Here is a 14,523-nt window from a genome sequence, read left to right as displayed (position 1 = left end):
GGACAGAGGGCATGGTGGGAGGTGAACATTTGTTAACATTATTTGTATTTGCTACCTGATCATTATTCATCTATTTTCCATTTCAATGCATATATAGTATATGGGTATAGGCAAAGAATAGGCAGCACTTATATAAAGGAAAAGACAAAAAGTATATTGGTGCCAGAAAGGTTCAGGGTGGTGTTTTAAGAATTAAAGACATGTTTTCTATACAGTAGGACAGTAGATCTGGCTGACCTAAGAGGAGGCCCAGAGTAACTCTGCAAAGGGCCATTGTTAATCAAAGTTGGCATGAGGGTTTACTGTATGCAGCTAACCTTTCAGACATTTATCTGGAACGATGTCCAAAGTGTTAATAGAATGGACCTCAGAGAAACAGGTGTCATTGAAAAAGAGCCAGGCATACATAATCCTTGACTCTGGTGTGTGTTAGGTGTCATGCCTAATGAAAGTAATTCAAATGCATGTAAATATAAATGTCAATCAGTTTCATGAGCAGCAGACCATCAAGGACACTATAGTACAGAATGACAAAGTTGGACCACAAGCACATACATGGCAGGTTCAGTGATACAAATAAGGAGACTGTTGGCTGATGGGCAGTGAAGATGTGATATGGTCAGAGGAATTGTCCTCTTCTCCATACATAAAACAGAAGCACACGGGTCTGAGTGGTTGGCTTTAATACTAATGGATTGCATAGTAATGAATCATGATTTAAATTGGGTGGGTGCACTCTAGCACTTTTAAGGCAGTCAAGCCTGGTCTTTGCATAAAGATTGCGAGCATGGGCCAACACCACTCTGCCACTCAGCTCAATCTTTGGATTAGGATGTGTCTGTTAATAATTTGACTTTTGTGTCTTTTTGTACATTTTATTAACAGAACTTACCTTGGGAAAATCAAACTTGTAATTATAATATGAGTTTAAATACTTGGGATCAACAATTAAGAGTAATGGGGATTGTGAAAGAGAGGTGATAAAGAGAGTGCAGGCAGGATGGAATGGGTGGAGAAGAGTGTCAGGAGTAATTTGTGACAGACGGATATCAGCAAGAGTGAAAGGGAAGGTCTACAGGACGGTAGTGAGACCAGCTATGTTATTAGGGTTGGAGACAGTGGCACTAACCAGAAAGCAGGAGACAGAGCTGGAGGTGGCAGAGTTAAAGTTTCTAAGATTTGCATTGGGTGTGACAAGGGTGGACAGGATTAGAAATGAGTACATTAGAGGGTTAGCTCAAGTTGGACAGTTTGGAGACAAAGTCAGAATGGCAAGGTTGCGTTGGTTTGGACATGTGCAGAGGAGAGATGCTGGGTATATTGGGAGAAGGATGTTAAGGATAGAGCTGCTAGGGAAGAGGAAAAGAGGAAGGCCTAAGAGAAGATTTATGGATGTGGTGAGAGAGGACATGCAGGTAATGGGTGTAACAGAACAAGATGCAGAGGACAGAAAGATATTGAGAAAGATGATCCGCTGTGGCAACCCCTAACAGGAGCAGCCGAAAGAAGAATTATAATATGCAGAAAATGCAAAACTGCAGCTGATCAGTTAATAGTATTACACTGTCATGCATAATTGTTTTATGTCCAGGAGATGGCAGTCTTTGGCAATTTTTACTTGGTGCATTTTTCCCACAGTGTTTCTTTTGTACTGAAAACCCCACATGCAATATCCTTCCAAACATTTTTAACTTGCACATTCAAATGAGCATCATTAAGGAGTATTTCAACCTTTCCATACCACAGAATGGCATTTTCAAAACTCCATATTGTGAAAAACCATAGTATAGTTATGAAATGCACTATATAATATATAGATATGAAAAGCACTATGTAATATTCAGATAGTTAAATGTCCAAAGCATTATATAATTAATATATAAGATACATAGATAGATAGATAGATAGATAGATAGATAGATAGATAGATAGATAGATAGATAGATAGATAGATATAAAAAGTCTACTCACCCCGCCATAACTGCAGACTTAAGTTAATTGGCCAGTGTGTGTCTTCATAGACTCTTACCCCCATTAGTGTGGACTGCATTTGATTGTTTCATTTACTACCATTTGCAAAGCACCATGAATTACTCTCTGTATTGGAAGGTGCTATATTAATAAATGTTGTTGGTCTTCTCGATTGGGCTTTGATTGGGATAGTGAAAATGCAGGCCTTGTGTATCTAACAGGCTTTTTATGCAGACAAACAGTATACACAGGGCTATGGAAAATATAGGGCCATCTGAAAGGTTTTTAATCCAAATCCATAGTAACATTCTCTCAGAAGCATTTGGAATTTGCATCACTCTGATAATATTTTGTGCAGTTAAGAGATTTAATGTAATCCAACTGAAATACATTGAATGCATGTCAATGTGACAAAGAAAACCTCCCAAGACAAGAAATAAATGTAGACCAAAAGTCCATTTTTGTAAAATTATCCAATAATCTCATTATTTGTCCTCCATTACTGCACTGATCAGAGTTACCAAACTACATTGTGTACATATCAGTAAGTTGTGAATAATCCTTTATAAGCAGATATGAACCCCTGTTGGTCGCATTACAACAGATAGCATTTTAAGATTAAAATGGCATGCTTCAATTTCTTGAACTTTTGTAAAGTTTAAGCAGATTAATGTGTTGTTTTTCTACCATGCTGACAGAGGACACCACATCCTTGTCTGCATGTGCATGTGTGAAATTGTTGTTTAAGCATGAGTTGTTCTCAATCCTATTTTTTGTAAAAACTTATTGATTTGTATGGAATGATTACAATAAAATTAATAAAAAAAAGCATGACTTTAAACTAAAACTACACTAACAAAATACATTTACCTTGCAATATTTAGGGCTCTTTTTACAGATTAAAACAGATGATATTATATATGTCATTAATTCAAGCATTGATCTACAAAATGCTTATCTGTTGCCTTTTGGATCAGTAGCAGGTTAAATGACTTGCTCAGGGATCACACATCTTACAGTCCACACTGTTAGCCACTAAGAGGCCTCATCTTCAAGTCGGTTAAGAAAGCGGATGGAAAAACTTGTTGTGTTTACTTGATGCTAGAGGTGGCCATACTCAGTCCAGTTGGGCCATAGTGGCAGGTTTTCATTTCAGACAGTCTTCAGACATTAAATGAATGTTGGCTTCTTATTGGATTCCTGCCTTGTGCCCTGTGTTGGCTAGGATTGGCTCCAGCAGACCCCCGTGACCCTATGTTTGGATTCAGCGGGTTGGAAAATGGATGGATGGATGGCTTCTTTGCTTAGTGATATTTTTGGTTCTGTTTTCATTTTCTAGAAATATTCCCTCAAATCTGGTACGATCTTTGCCCACTGCACTGTTCTACTCACATCATTCTCAATTGGTCCCTTCTTTCCCAAATGACATCCATAAAGTCATTCACACCAGTTTCTGCTAATCACAAGTGGCCAAACTTTAAACAAAGAAGTGATCTGGTTGGAAATAGACACTAGAGGAATATAACTTGGTCTGATAAATCCTGGATCTACAAACCCCTCATGGTTCATTGGCAAGATGGTGATGCCTACGTAATGGTGTAAGGTACATTTTTGTAGCTCAGATTGAATGTTACAGGTTATATTTGCATATCAGGTACATCTGCATATCAGACTCATGAGTGCATGGCTATGAGCATCCTGAAACAGTGGATTCGGCTTAATGTAGTGATCTCTCTAGTCCTTACATCAGAATTTAGTCATCTGTGGGTCAACATTGAAGGGATGTTCAGAATGGAGATTCAGCACAACACTTCTGTAATATATTGGAGTGGACGTGGTAAAACCTCCTGGTGCCAAACTTTCAAAAACATAGAATTCATATAGGACAATGTGGGCTGTTCTGAGGTTAAATGGGGACCAGCTGACTATAAGTATAATGAAAAAAGTGTCCAGTCATATCAGAAAGTAAATAATACTTGCCTAATTTGCAGCATTTAGAGGCACTCTTCAGGTATTTTTTTTAATGAATAATTTTATGTATACATGACATTTGAATACCGAAGATGATTTTGTTCTGTGTTTTGATAGACACTCTGTAATCTCTGCAGACATTTCAATGGCATTTATCCACAGGTTTGAAGACTAAACACCGTGTTTTGGAGCCTCAGAAGCAGGTCACCAATGGCACAAACCCTCTGGAGCCAATCCTAATCCTTATTTTTTCATCTTACTGACAGTTTGACAGCTTCATCAGCATCACAGAAAACAAGGTGCCATTTCATATTTAACTGGGGTTAATCAAAAATGTTCAGTTTTGGGGAATTTGGTCTTAAATCGGCTTAACTGAAACTTGCCGCTGTGCTGATCACAGTGTGTACACCAGCAGCTTATTGGGGAGGTTTGGGGGAATTGGCACTGGAGGTGGGTGGAGCAACTGCCAACTATCTGTATGACAGTCAATGGCAGGAAAACACATTTGAAATTCTCTAACTTCCACCTAGAACACAGAAGAACTATACTTTTTGGGTTTGTTGGAGGATGGGGGTGTAAAATCATCTATCAAAATTTGGTGTTTCCATTTGTACAGAAAGTCCTGTCTATGAATTGTGATTATTATATATATATATATCTTTATCCTGACTAGTCTCTCAGTTCCTGCTGCTGAAAAACATCCCCACAGCATGATGCTGCCACCACCATGATTCACTGTAGGGATGCAATTGGCCTGGTGATCTGGCCAATTGGCCAGGACCTCTGGAGCTCTGACAGAGTGACCATCGGGTTCTTGGTTACCTCCCTGACTAAGGCCCTTCTCCCCCGATCGCTCAGTTTAGATGGCCAGCCAGCTCTAGGATGAGTCCTGGTGGTTTCGAACTTCTTCCACTTACGGATGATGGAGGCCACTGTGCTCATTGGGAACTTCAAAGCAGCAGAAATTTTTCTGTAACCTTCCCCAGATTTGTGCCTCGAGACAATCCTGTCTCAGAGGTCTACAGACAATTCCTTTGACTTCATGCTTGGTTTGTGCACTAACATGAACTGCCAACTGTGGGACCTTATATAGACAGGTGTGTGCCTTTCCAAATCATGTCCAATCAACAGAATTTACCACAGGTGGACTCCAATTAAGCTGCAGAAAAATCTCAAGGATGATCAGGGGAAACAGGATGCACCTGAGCTCAATTTGGAGCTTTATGGCAAAGGCTGTGAATACTTATGTACATGTGATTTCTCAGTTTTTTTATTTTTTATAAATCTGCAAAAACCTCAAGTAAACTTTTTCACGTTGTCATTATGGGGTGTTGTGTGTAGAATTCTGAGGAAAAAAATTAATTTAATCAATTTTGGAATAAGGCTGTAACATAACAAAATGTGGAAAAAGTGATGCGCTGTGAATACTTTCCGGATGCACTGTATATATATTGTGAGGGATTGCCGGCCATGTATCCCAGCCAACAACTCCAAACCACCAGATGGAGCCTTCTCTGCAACATGGAAGGGCCCCGAATTCCAGCAGGGCATCATGGAACTTGGAGTTTTTCACCACAGCCTTGCTGGATACCAGGGGGGCCACCGGAGGACGCTGCAGGGAGGCCCAGGGACTTATACTTTCCTTATAGCCCGGGCTGAAGAAAAGAGAAGATTACCCGACCCGGAAGTGTTGGATAATCACATGGACTGAGGGCTCAGAAACACTTCCGGGTCGAAGAGTATAAAGGACTGTGGGAGATCCCAGACAGACGAGCTGAGTTGGGAGGCATGGTTATGATTTTGGAGTATTGTTTATTGAGAAATGTGGAGAGGTGTGTGCTTTGTGCACTTATTATATAATAAATCAAGTATTTGGACTTTTACCTGGTGTCTGACGTGGTGTCTGAGGGTACAAGGGTGCGAGAAAGCCCATAATCTGTCACAATATACATATATATGTATAGTGTTTGTCCTTTCCAATAAGCTATAAAGAGATTTTTTTTCACTCAGTTATCTGTTTTAGCATATTCTTCATGTATATGAATGACTATTACTCTGAATGCTCCTGTTTTCTTCCTACATCCTCAAAAAACAGCAGTTTGTGTTAACTGGTGATTCAAAAACTGACTCTGCATGTGTGCACGAGTTGGCTGGTTCCTGTCCAGGGTTGGTTCCTTAATGCCTTGCACCCAGCGCTGCTAGGTAGTGAAAATTTCAAGAAAATTGATGAAGCGGGTATGAGATGTAAGGAATACATTCCATGCTAGTATTCTATGTTCTCTCTGATATTTTATTAAAGGCCTTCAATATAAGCCTTAAAGAATGTTGGAAATGTAACATACACAAAAAATGTTTCTGTTAAAGTAGGTTTCGTTTTACCTTTTTTGTTAAACATTTATAAAAGTGGAGAAGCACTATGGCAGTTGTTAGAGCTGCTGCTTATACATAGCAAACATATCTTTGGGATGGGAAACTGCTGCCCCAAAGGCAGATACAGGAAGGAAGTGCAGAGTCATCATTATATCAGAGTCCTTCATGAGTAAGTGTGGGGTTGTGCAATTCATGACACTTCATCTAAAGTTAACTCTTGTCTAGAACCTGGTACTACTGGAAAAGGCTACAAACCCTGAATTCCTCAATGGTATAAACAAGTTAGAAAAAGGATAGATAAATGAATGGATGGAGGAAAACAAAGCTGTTCATAATTTCAAAGGCCACAAATGCAACCTTCCTACAAAATGTTGAAGGGATCGTCTCTGTTACACCCCGTTATTCATTTTTAAGAATAGTTTTTGTTAGATTAAATACATAGTAATCTAAAATTAAATAAAATATTCTTAAACTTTGTAAGTGATTAAATATGGGGAAGACAGTATACTGTAATAATGACAAGAGGTTAAAGTGAAAGGGTTAATGAACTAGTCTGTTGGAGTAAAATAAAACAGTGAGAGTCAGAGAGAGAGAAAGTTTGGCACTTATGTCCAGCCCTAAAGCTTCCCTATGAGGAGTTAAGAGCCTGGGGTAAACCTCAGCTCTCACTGAAACAATACCTTCCTTTGGGAGGCCCTTGTGCCAATATGCACTTGACTCCAAATGAAACCCACAGGGCAAAAGCAAGCCTGTAGAAAAAAAAATAAGAAAATAAGAGAGACAAAGGTCTCTTTGCCAAGAAATGCTGAATGGTCTCCTCTGTTTTAGAAACATACTTAAGATTGCTCGGCCCGTGAGCCTGATGGTGGGCACTATTCCAGCCAGGCACTTCGTTTCCATGGCCCTGCACTGTGGGATCCTTTTTGCCGACAAATACCTTGCTGTTGAAAAGAATCTAACGTAGACCCAATGCTCAACCAGGTTACCATTTCAAACTTTTACTATTGTAAACTAAACAAACAAATTGGGGGATTTCGTATTGTGCACCGAAATGTAGCTACTGTACGCTATATATTGGGACATGAGAGACACCAGAAATGCACTAATCTAATGAAGCTCATTGAAAGAAACTGTGTCTGGATAGCTGTGCACAAGTTCTCCTGGTTGACTTTTCATCACCTAAATATTTCTTTGTAACCAAACATCACCAACCTAAACATTCTTTTACTTTGTTCAGTGGTTTAGTGGCAGATAAACAACAACTTATGGTTTTCATTGGGAACTCTGCTGAAGAAAAACTGCTAAGAAATGGGAATATTTGTTCTTCATTAAAAATTCTATCAATAATAACAAAATTTGTAATTGACAGCAACAGTGTCCATTTTATGTGGTGCATCTCACACTCAGCAATATTTATTGTTCATCTAGTTTTGAATTTTCATATTCACTTAATACCAATTAGTTTGATTACATGTTGGGTTAAACTGGGTTAAAAAAAATTGGATTGGTGTGAGGGAATAGGTAAGATCTTGACATCCTTTGAAGAGGCCGTTCCTGCCTTGCATGTAGTGTTGCTCAGGAACAGAATATATCAAAAAATGAAAGCATTACATGTGATGTGTGTGTTCTACCTATAGATTTATATATTGCCTTTCCCACATATCTATCTTGATATTAACTGTGGATAGAAAAGTACTTTATGTCATGACTTCATGTCATTTTCAGATCTAATTAATCTAAGCTGGAGTTTATTGTAGCTAGCATAGGCTGCAAGGCAGGAACAAGCACTGGACAGGGCAAACATACACACACACAAACACATGCACGCACATACACACACACACACTAGGGTCAATTTGGCATCACCAATTCACCAAACCTGCATGTCTTTGAACACTGGGAGGAAACAAGCACCCAGAGGAAACCCATGCAGATACAGGGAGAACATCCAAAATACAGATACATTTCTGTTAGATGAAATCTTTCATGGTAAGCATTATTGAGGGAAACCAAGAAAAAAAAGAACTACCTATAAAACAACTATTACTGATAGCGTAGTGATATTTTTCATGATTTAGTCCATTATAACATTTTGAGCTTGGTCCCATCTGGTAGTCCAGCTGCTATCCCTAAGCTCTTCTGGCAGAGCTGTTGGAATGTTACATTTTCATTTCAAGAGGCAGCAGGCCACAGAACTCAAACAGTTAGAATCACTGTAAGGAGACTGTTTTTCCAGGTTTGTTTGGAATTGGCAACAATACTAACTACACAGCCTTGTCCAGAGCAAGGAAAAATATACTTTTATAGAGATTTTCAACCTCTAGGCCAGAGGTGGGCAAAGTCAGTCCTGGAGGGCTGTAGTGGCTGCAGGTTTTTGTTCCAACCCAATTGCTTTGTAAGAAGCACTTTTTTCTCAAGTAACACTTCTGCTTCACTTTAGTTTAGATGTAGACAGGTAGATTACATCCTATGCAGAAGAGTTGATCTGAAGGAGATTGAAGACTGTAAAGTGGTGGCAGGGGAAAGAGTAGTTAAGCAGCATAGGATGGTGGTTTGTAGGATGACATTGGAGATCAAGAAGAGGAAGAGAAGAGAATGGGGGAAGATCCAAGGATCAAATGGTGGAAGTTGAAAAAGGAAGACTGCAAGGTTGAGTTTAGGGAGGAGGTGAAATAGGCACTGGGTGGCAGTGAAGAGTTTCCAGACAGCTGGGAAACTACACCAGATGGAGTAAGGGTGACAGCAACAAGGGTGCTTGGCGCGACATCTGGAAAGAGGAAGGAGGAAAAGGAAACCTGGTGGTGAAATGAGGAAATACAGGAGAGTATACAGAGGAAGAGGATGGCAAAGAAGAAGTGGGATAGTCAGAGAGATGCAGAAAGTAGACAAAAGTACAAGGAGATAAGGCGCAAGGCGAAGAGAGAGTTGGCGAAGGCTAAAGAAAAGGCGTATGATGAGTTGTATGAGAGGTTGGACACTAAGAAGGGAGAAAAGGACCTATAACGATTGGCTAGACAGAGGGACCGAGTTGGGAAAGATGTGCAGCAGGTTAGGGTGATAAAGATGGAAACATACTCACAAGCGAGGAGATGACCAGATGGAGAGAGGCTGATGAATGAAGAGAACGAGAGAGAGAAGAAGTTGGATGATGTGGAGATATTGAATCAGAAAGTGCAATGGATTAGCAAGGAGGAAGTAAGGACAGCTATGAAGAGGATGAAAAATGGAAAGGCCATTGGTCCAGATGACATACCTATGGAAGCATGGAGGTGTTTAGGAGAGATGGCAGTGGAGTTTTTAACCAGATTGTTTAATGGAATCTTGGAAAGTAAGAGGATGCCTCAGGAGTGGAGAAGAAGTGTACTGGTGCCGATATTTAAGAATAAGGGGGATGTGCAGGACTGCAGTAACTACAGGGGAATAAAATTGATGAGCCACAGCATGACGTTATGGGTAGTGGAAGCTAGGTTAAGGAGTGAGTAATGAGTAGTGGAAGCTAGGTTAAGAAGTGAAGTGATGATTAGTGAACAACAGTATGGTTGCCAAGAAAGAGCACCACAGATGCAATGTTTGCTCTGAGTAAGTTGATGAAGAAGTTTAGAGAAGGCCAGAAGGAGTTGCATTGCGTCACTGTGGACCTGGAGAAAGCATATGACAGGGTGCTTTGAGAGGAACTGTGGTATTGTATGAGGAAGTCAGGAGTGACAGAGAAGTACATAAGAGTTGTACAGGATATGAAGTGTGACAGCGGTGAGGTCTGCAGTAGGGGAGACGAATGCACTCAATGTGGAGGTGGGATTCCATCAGGGATCAGCTCTGAGCCCTTTCTTATTTGCAATGGTGATGGACAGGTTGACAGATGATATTAGACAGGAGTCCCCGTGGGCTATGATGTTTGCTGATGACACTGTGATCTGTAGCGATAGTAGGGAGCAGGTTGAGGAGACCTTGGAGAGGTGGAGATATGCTCTAGAGAGAAGAGGAATGGAGGTCAGTAGGAACAAGACAGAAGACATGTGTGTAAATGAGAGGGATGTCAGTAGAATGGTGAGGATGCAGGGAGTAGAGTTGGCAAAGGTGGATGAGTTTAAATACTTGTGATCAACAGTACAGAGTAATGGGGATTGTGGAAGAGTGGTGAAAAAGAGTGCAGGCAGGGTGGAATGGGTGAAGAAGAGTGTCAAGAGTAATTTGTGACAGACAGGTTTCAGCAAGAGTGAAAGGGAAGGTCTACAGGACGGTAGTGAGACTAGCTATGTTATATGGGTTGGAGATGGTGGCACTGACCAGAAAGCAGGAGACAGAGCTGGAGGTAGCAGAGTTAAAGATGCTAAGATTTGCACTGGGTGTGACGAGGATGGATAGGATTAGAAAAGAGTACATTAGAGGGTTAGCTCAAGTTGGACGACTGGGAGACAAAGTCAGAGATGCGAGATTTCGTTGGTTTGGACAGAGAAGAGATGTTGGGTATATTAGGAGAAGGATGCTAAGGACAGAGTTGTCAGGGAAGAGGAAAAGAGGAAGGCCTAAATGAAGGTTTATGGATGTGGTGAGAGAGGACATGCAGGTGATAGGTGTAACAGAACAAGATGCAGAGGACAGAAAGATATGGAAGAAGATGATCCACTGTGGCAACCCCTAATGGGAGCAGTCGAAAGAAGAAGATTGCTTATTTTAGTCTTAAACAGCTGTAGTCTTGGTTTTTAATTGCTCCTTATTAGCAATAACATGCAAATGGCAAAACAGACCAGCATTTCTCCATTTAGTGTGTTACCATTTACACCCGTGTGTATTTATCATGCACTGTTGGGTTTAATGAAATACTTGGAAGGAAAGTGAAGAGAAAAAAGTGAAGCACTGCGAATAACTCGTCTGTTGTAGACTTCAAATCATTTAGATGATATCCTCAGAAAGGAAAAAAAATCTAGGATATGAGAATGACTTGATATGGCAGAGTTAAAGCACTAGCAAGCCATGAAATTAAATAATTAACAAGGATTGGTTTTTAATTAAGCAACTGGGTTGGAACAAAAACCTGCAACCGCTGCGGCCCTCCAGGACTGACTTTGTCCACCCGTGCTCTAGGTGAAAGCATCAGCTGAAAAAAAAACCCCCATTCCTGAAACTCCAATGGAAGAGTCACCTAGCCAGTTGTGACTGCTGCAATAGGAAGAGTGGGAAGCTTAGACATTTATTTTTTCTTCAATGTTTTGTTTCTTCTTTCCTTTTTGACACTTCTACCCTGCCTGGCTGCTAGTTATATACAGCAGAACACAATTTAGTGTTTCTTGGGAGGGAATGGCTGAAGAATAATTTAAAGATCTTATAGAGCATTTTGTAGAAAACTGTTTCTTAAGTAGGGAGAAAAGAAGCTTGAGGTTTGGAGGGTTCAATTTTGTTTTGGCTTTTGTAGTCCTGAAAATAATGGTCTCTATCCATTCATCAATTTTCTAAACCACATATCTCATTGAAGGTTGAGGGGAGCTAGTGCCTATACTGGCTACACTGGGTACAATGGGGGAACTATCTGGACCAGAGGCTAGACAATGTTGTTCTTTCATTTATAATTTATAATAAATATCAAAGAAACATAATATCTGTACCCAAGAACGCTGAAAACTCTCAGACTCATATACACAAGTATGATTCAGAATTATAATTTTACTTATCACAAAACAACATGAAATCATACCTTGAAACAAATATGAAAATAAATAGCATTTGTTTAAAGATGTTACATAGTATTCAGTATTAAACAGATTTTCACAATAATACAAAAAAAACATAAAAGTGCCACAACATTTTAATAAATAAAACAAAATATTGTAAAAACAGCATCTGCACATAGAAGTAAACGATCACTGGAAGATCTAGTAACCTGTGTAATTCCAATGTACTATAGGGTTTTGAGCAAAAATATGAAAATAAAAATAAACAAGAGGTATATTCTAGCAGATCAAATGAATGGAACACATAAGTACTAAGTAATCAATTGCAACCTACAGTATACTCCCCATCTTCTACCAAATGATTTTGTTTTTAATAATATTCCCATCTGGGCAGCATCGGACACAAGGCAGGAACCAACAATGACAGGAGGGGCGGTTTACCACAAGTCTTACATACACATACCCAACTGTCACATCTGTGGGAAGTAGAAGGAAAATATAAGTACCCAGAAAAAAATTCTTGCAGACTGTGGCTTAGGGATAAGTAAGAATCATCAATAAGCCTAAAAATGTATTTAGGACATGGGAGCAAAATCCATAAGGGCACAAAAACAACACACCCCTCATCACCCTATATTTTGAATAAGCAGACTTTAAAATGGATTTACACATTTTTCCATATTTCTCATATCTTGTGCTGATGTCTCTCATCTCCAGGAACCCAAATTTGTTTTTCAGGCTCAGTCACTGACTCAGATGAGTTTACATGTGGATTCCCCCTTAAATGCCAAAAACATTCATGTTGAACTTACTACAGAATCTAAACTAGCATTTTGTGGGGTGGGTACAGAATTGGGCATTGTGTAGGACAGACATCCCATCCAGGGCCTCATTTTGCCTTGTACCTGATGTTCATGATTTCTCAAAATTTCAGGTAATGTAATATTTAGCCTTTTTCCATAATGTACACTTTTACAGTTTAACCCCTATAATATTTTCTATTTCCTACTTCACATGTTTAAAGTACTTAACACATAATCTGCTTTATTTTTATGAAACTCATTCCTTGTTTGATAATGAAAATAGATTTTTTAGAATATTTCTTGTCATTTGTACAAGATCTTAATAACTTATGCCAAACCTTAAATACTGGTAAACAAATTAAAAATGTACATTTTACTATGCTGGTTTCAGGCTTTAAAAATGTGTCTTGTCCTGTAGATTATATTTTATCATACAGAATTTTTGAAAAACTTTATATCTTTAAGTTAATGCTTTCTGTAGCACAAAAACAATCATTTATCTTCTGAAAATTAACATCATTAAACAACAAAATACTCCCCAAGCCCAGGTTGCTGTTTTCTATCTGCATAGCTTCTTTAATGGTTCATTTTATTGACATGCCCTTGGGGAATTGTGCCACATGGCCGTACTGCCATAACTGATGCTCCCTCACAATGCAGGTAACATGCCTCATTCAAGACTCCGTGAGCAACTACTCATTTGACACAGTACTGAAGGAGTACAGTACTGAAGGATAGCGTCCATGTCTCGCAACCATATAGCAGGACAGGAAGCACCAGGACTCAAGACTTGGACCTTCATCATTTTGTATAGATAACGGGAGTACCACACACCCCTTTCCAGCGAACTCATGGTCCCCCATGCTCTCCCAATCCGTCTACTGACTTCACAGGAAGATTCACCAGAGACATGAATGTCACTGCCGAGGTAAGTAAACCTCTTGACAAGGCCGACACTCTCCGCTGACAGACATACTGCTGCTGCCTGTGCATAAGAGGTCATTAAATGCTTGGATCTTGGTTTTTATCCTGGACACTCGCAAGCCCAAGAACTCAGACTCCTCACTCCGTCTCTCGAGAGCCCCAATCAGAGCGAAGATCACAGCATTGTCAGCAAAGTCAAGATCAGTGAATCATTTTTCACCAACAGATACCCCACAGTTGCTGGATGCCACGACCTTGTCCAACAACCAATCCATGCAAACACTGAGCAGAGTAGGAACAGAACACACCACTAACGAATCCCAGAATCAACTGGGAAAAACACACAGAGGTTCTGCCTCCACTCTGCACAGTACACCCAGTACTAGTGTTAAGGCTGGCCATGATATACAGCAACTTTGAGGGGATCCAGCGAAGTCTCAGGATGTCCCACAGGGCAGCTCAATCAACTGAGTTGAACACTTTAAGAAAATCGACAAAGGCTGCAAAGAAACTCTGCTGATATTCATGTTTGCGCTATATGAGAACCCTCAGTGCCAGGATGCAGTCGATGGTAGATTGTTTAGACGTAAAACCAGACTGTTCCGGTGAGCAAGTGATCACGGATCCTATTGAGGATGACCCCAGCAAGAACCTTACCCAGCACCGACAGCAGTGTTATCCCCCTGTAGTTGCTGCAATCCAGGTGATCACCCTTCCCTTTTCATATAGGGACAACAAGTCCCATTTTCCAGTCAGTTGGGATGATGCCAGTCTCCCAAATGGAAGCAAAGATTGCTTCAAAAGCTAGGAGGACA

This window comes from Polypterus senegalus, chromosome 12, assembly GCF_016835505.1.
Source record: "Polypterus senegalus isolate Bchr_013 chromosome 12, ASM1683550v1, whole genome shotgun sequence".
Lineage (NCBI taxonomy): Eukaryota > Metazoa > Chordata > Cladistia > Polypteriformes > Polypteridae > Polypterus > Polypterus senegalus.
This window is presented reverse-complemented; position numbering follows the sequence as displayed.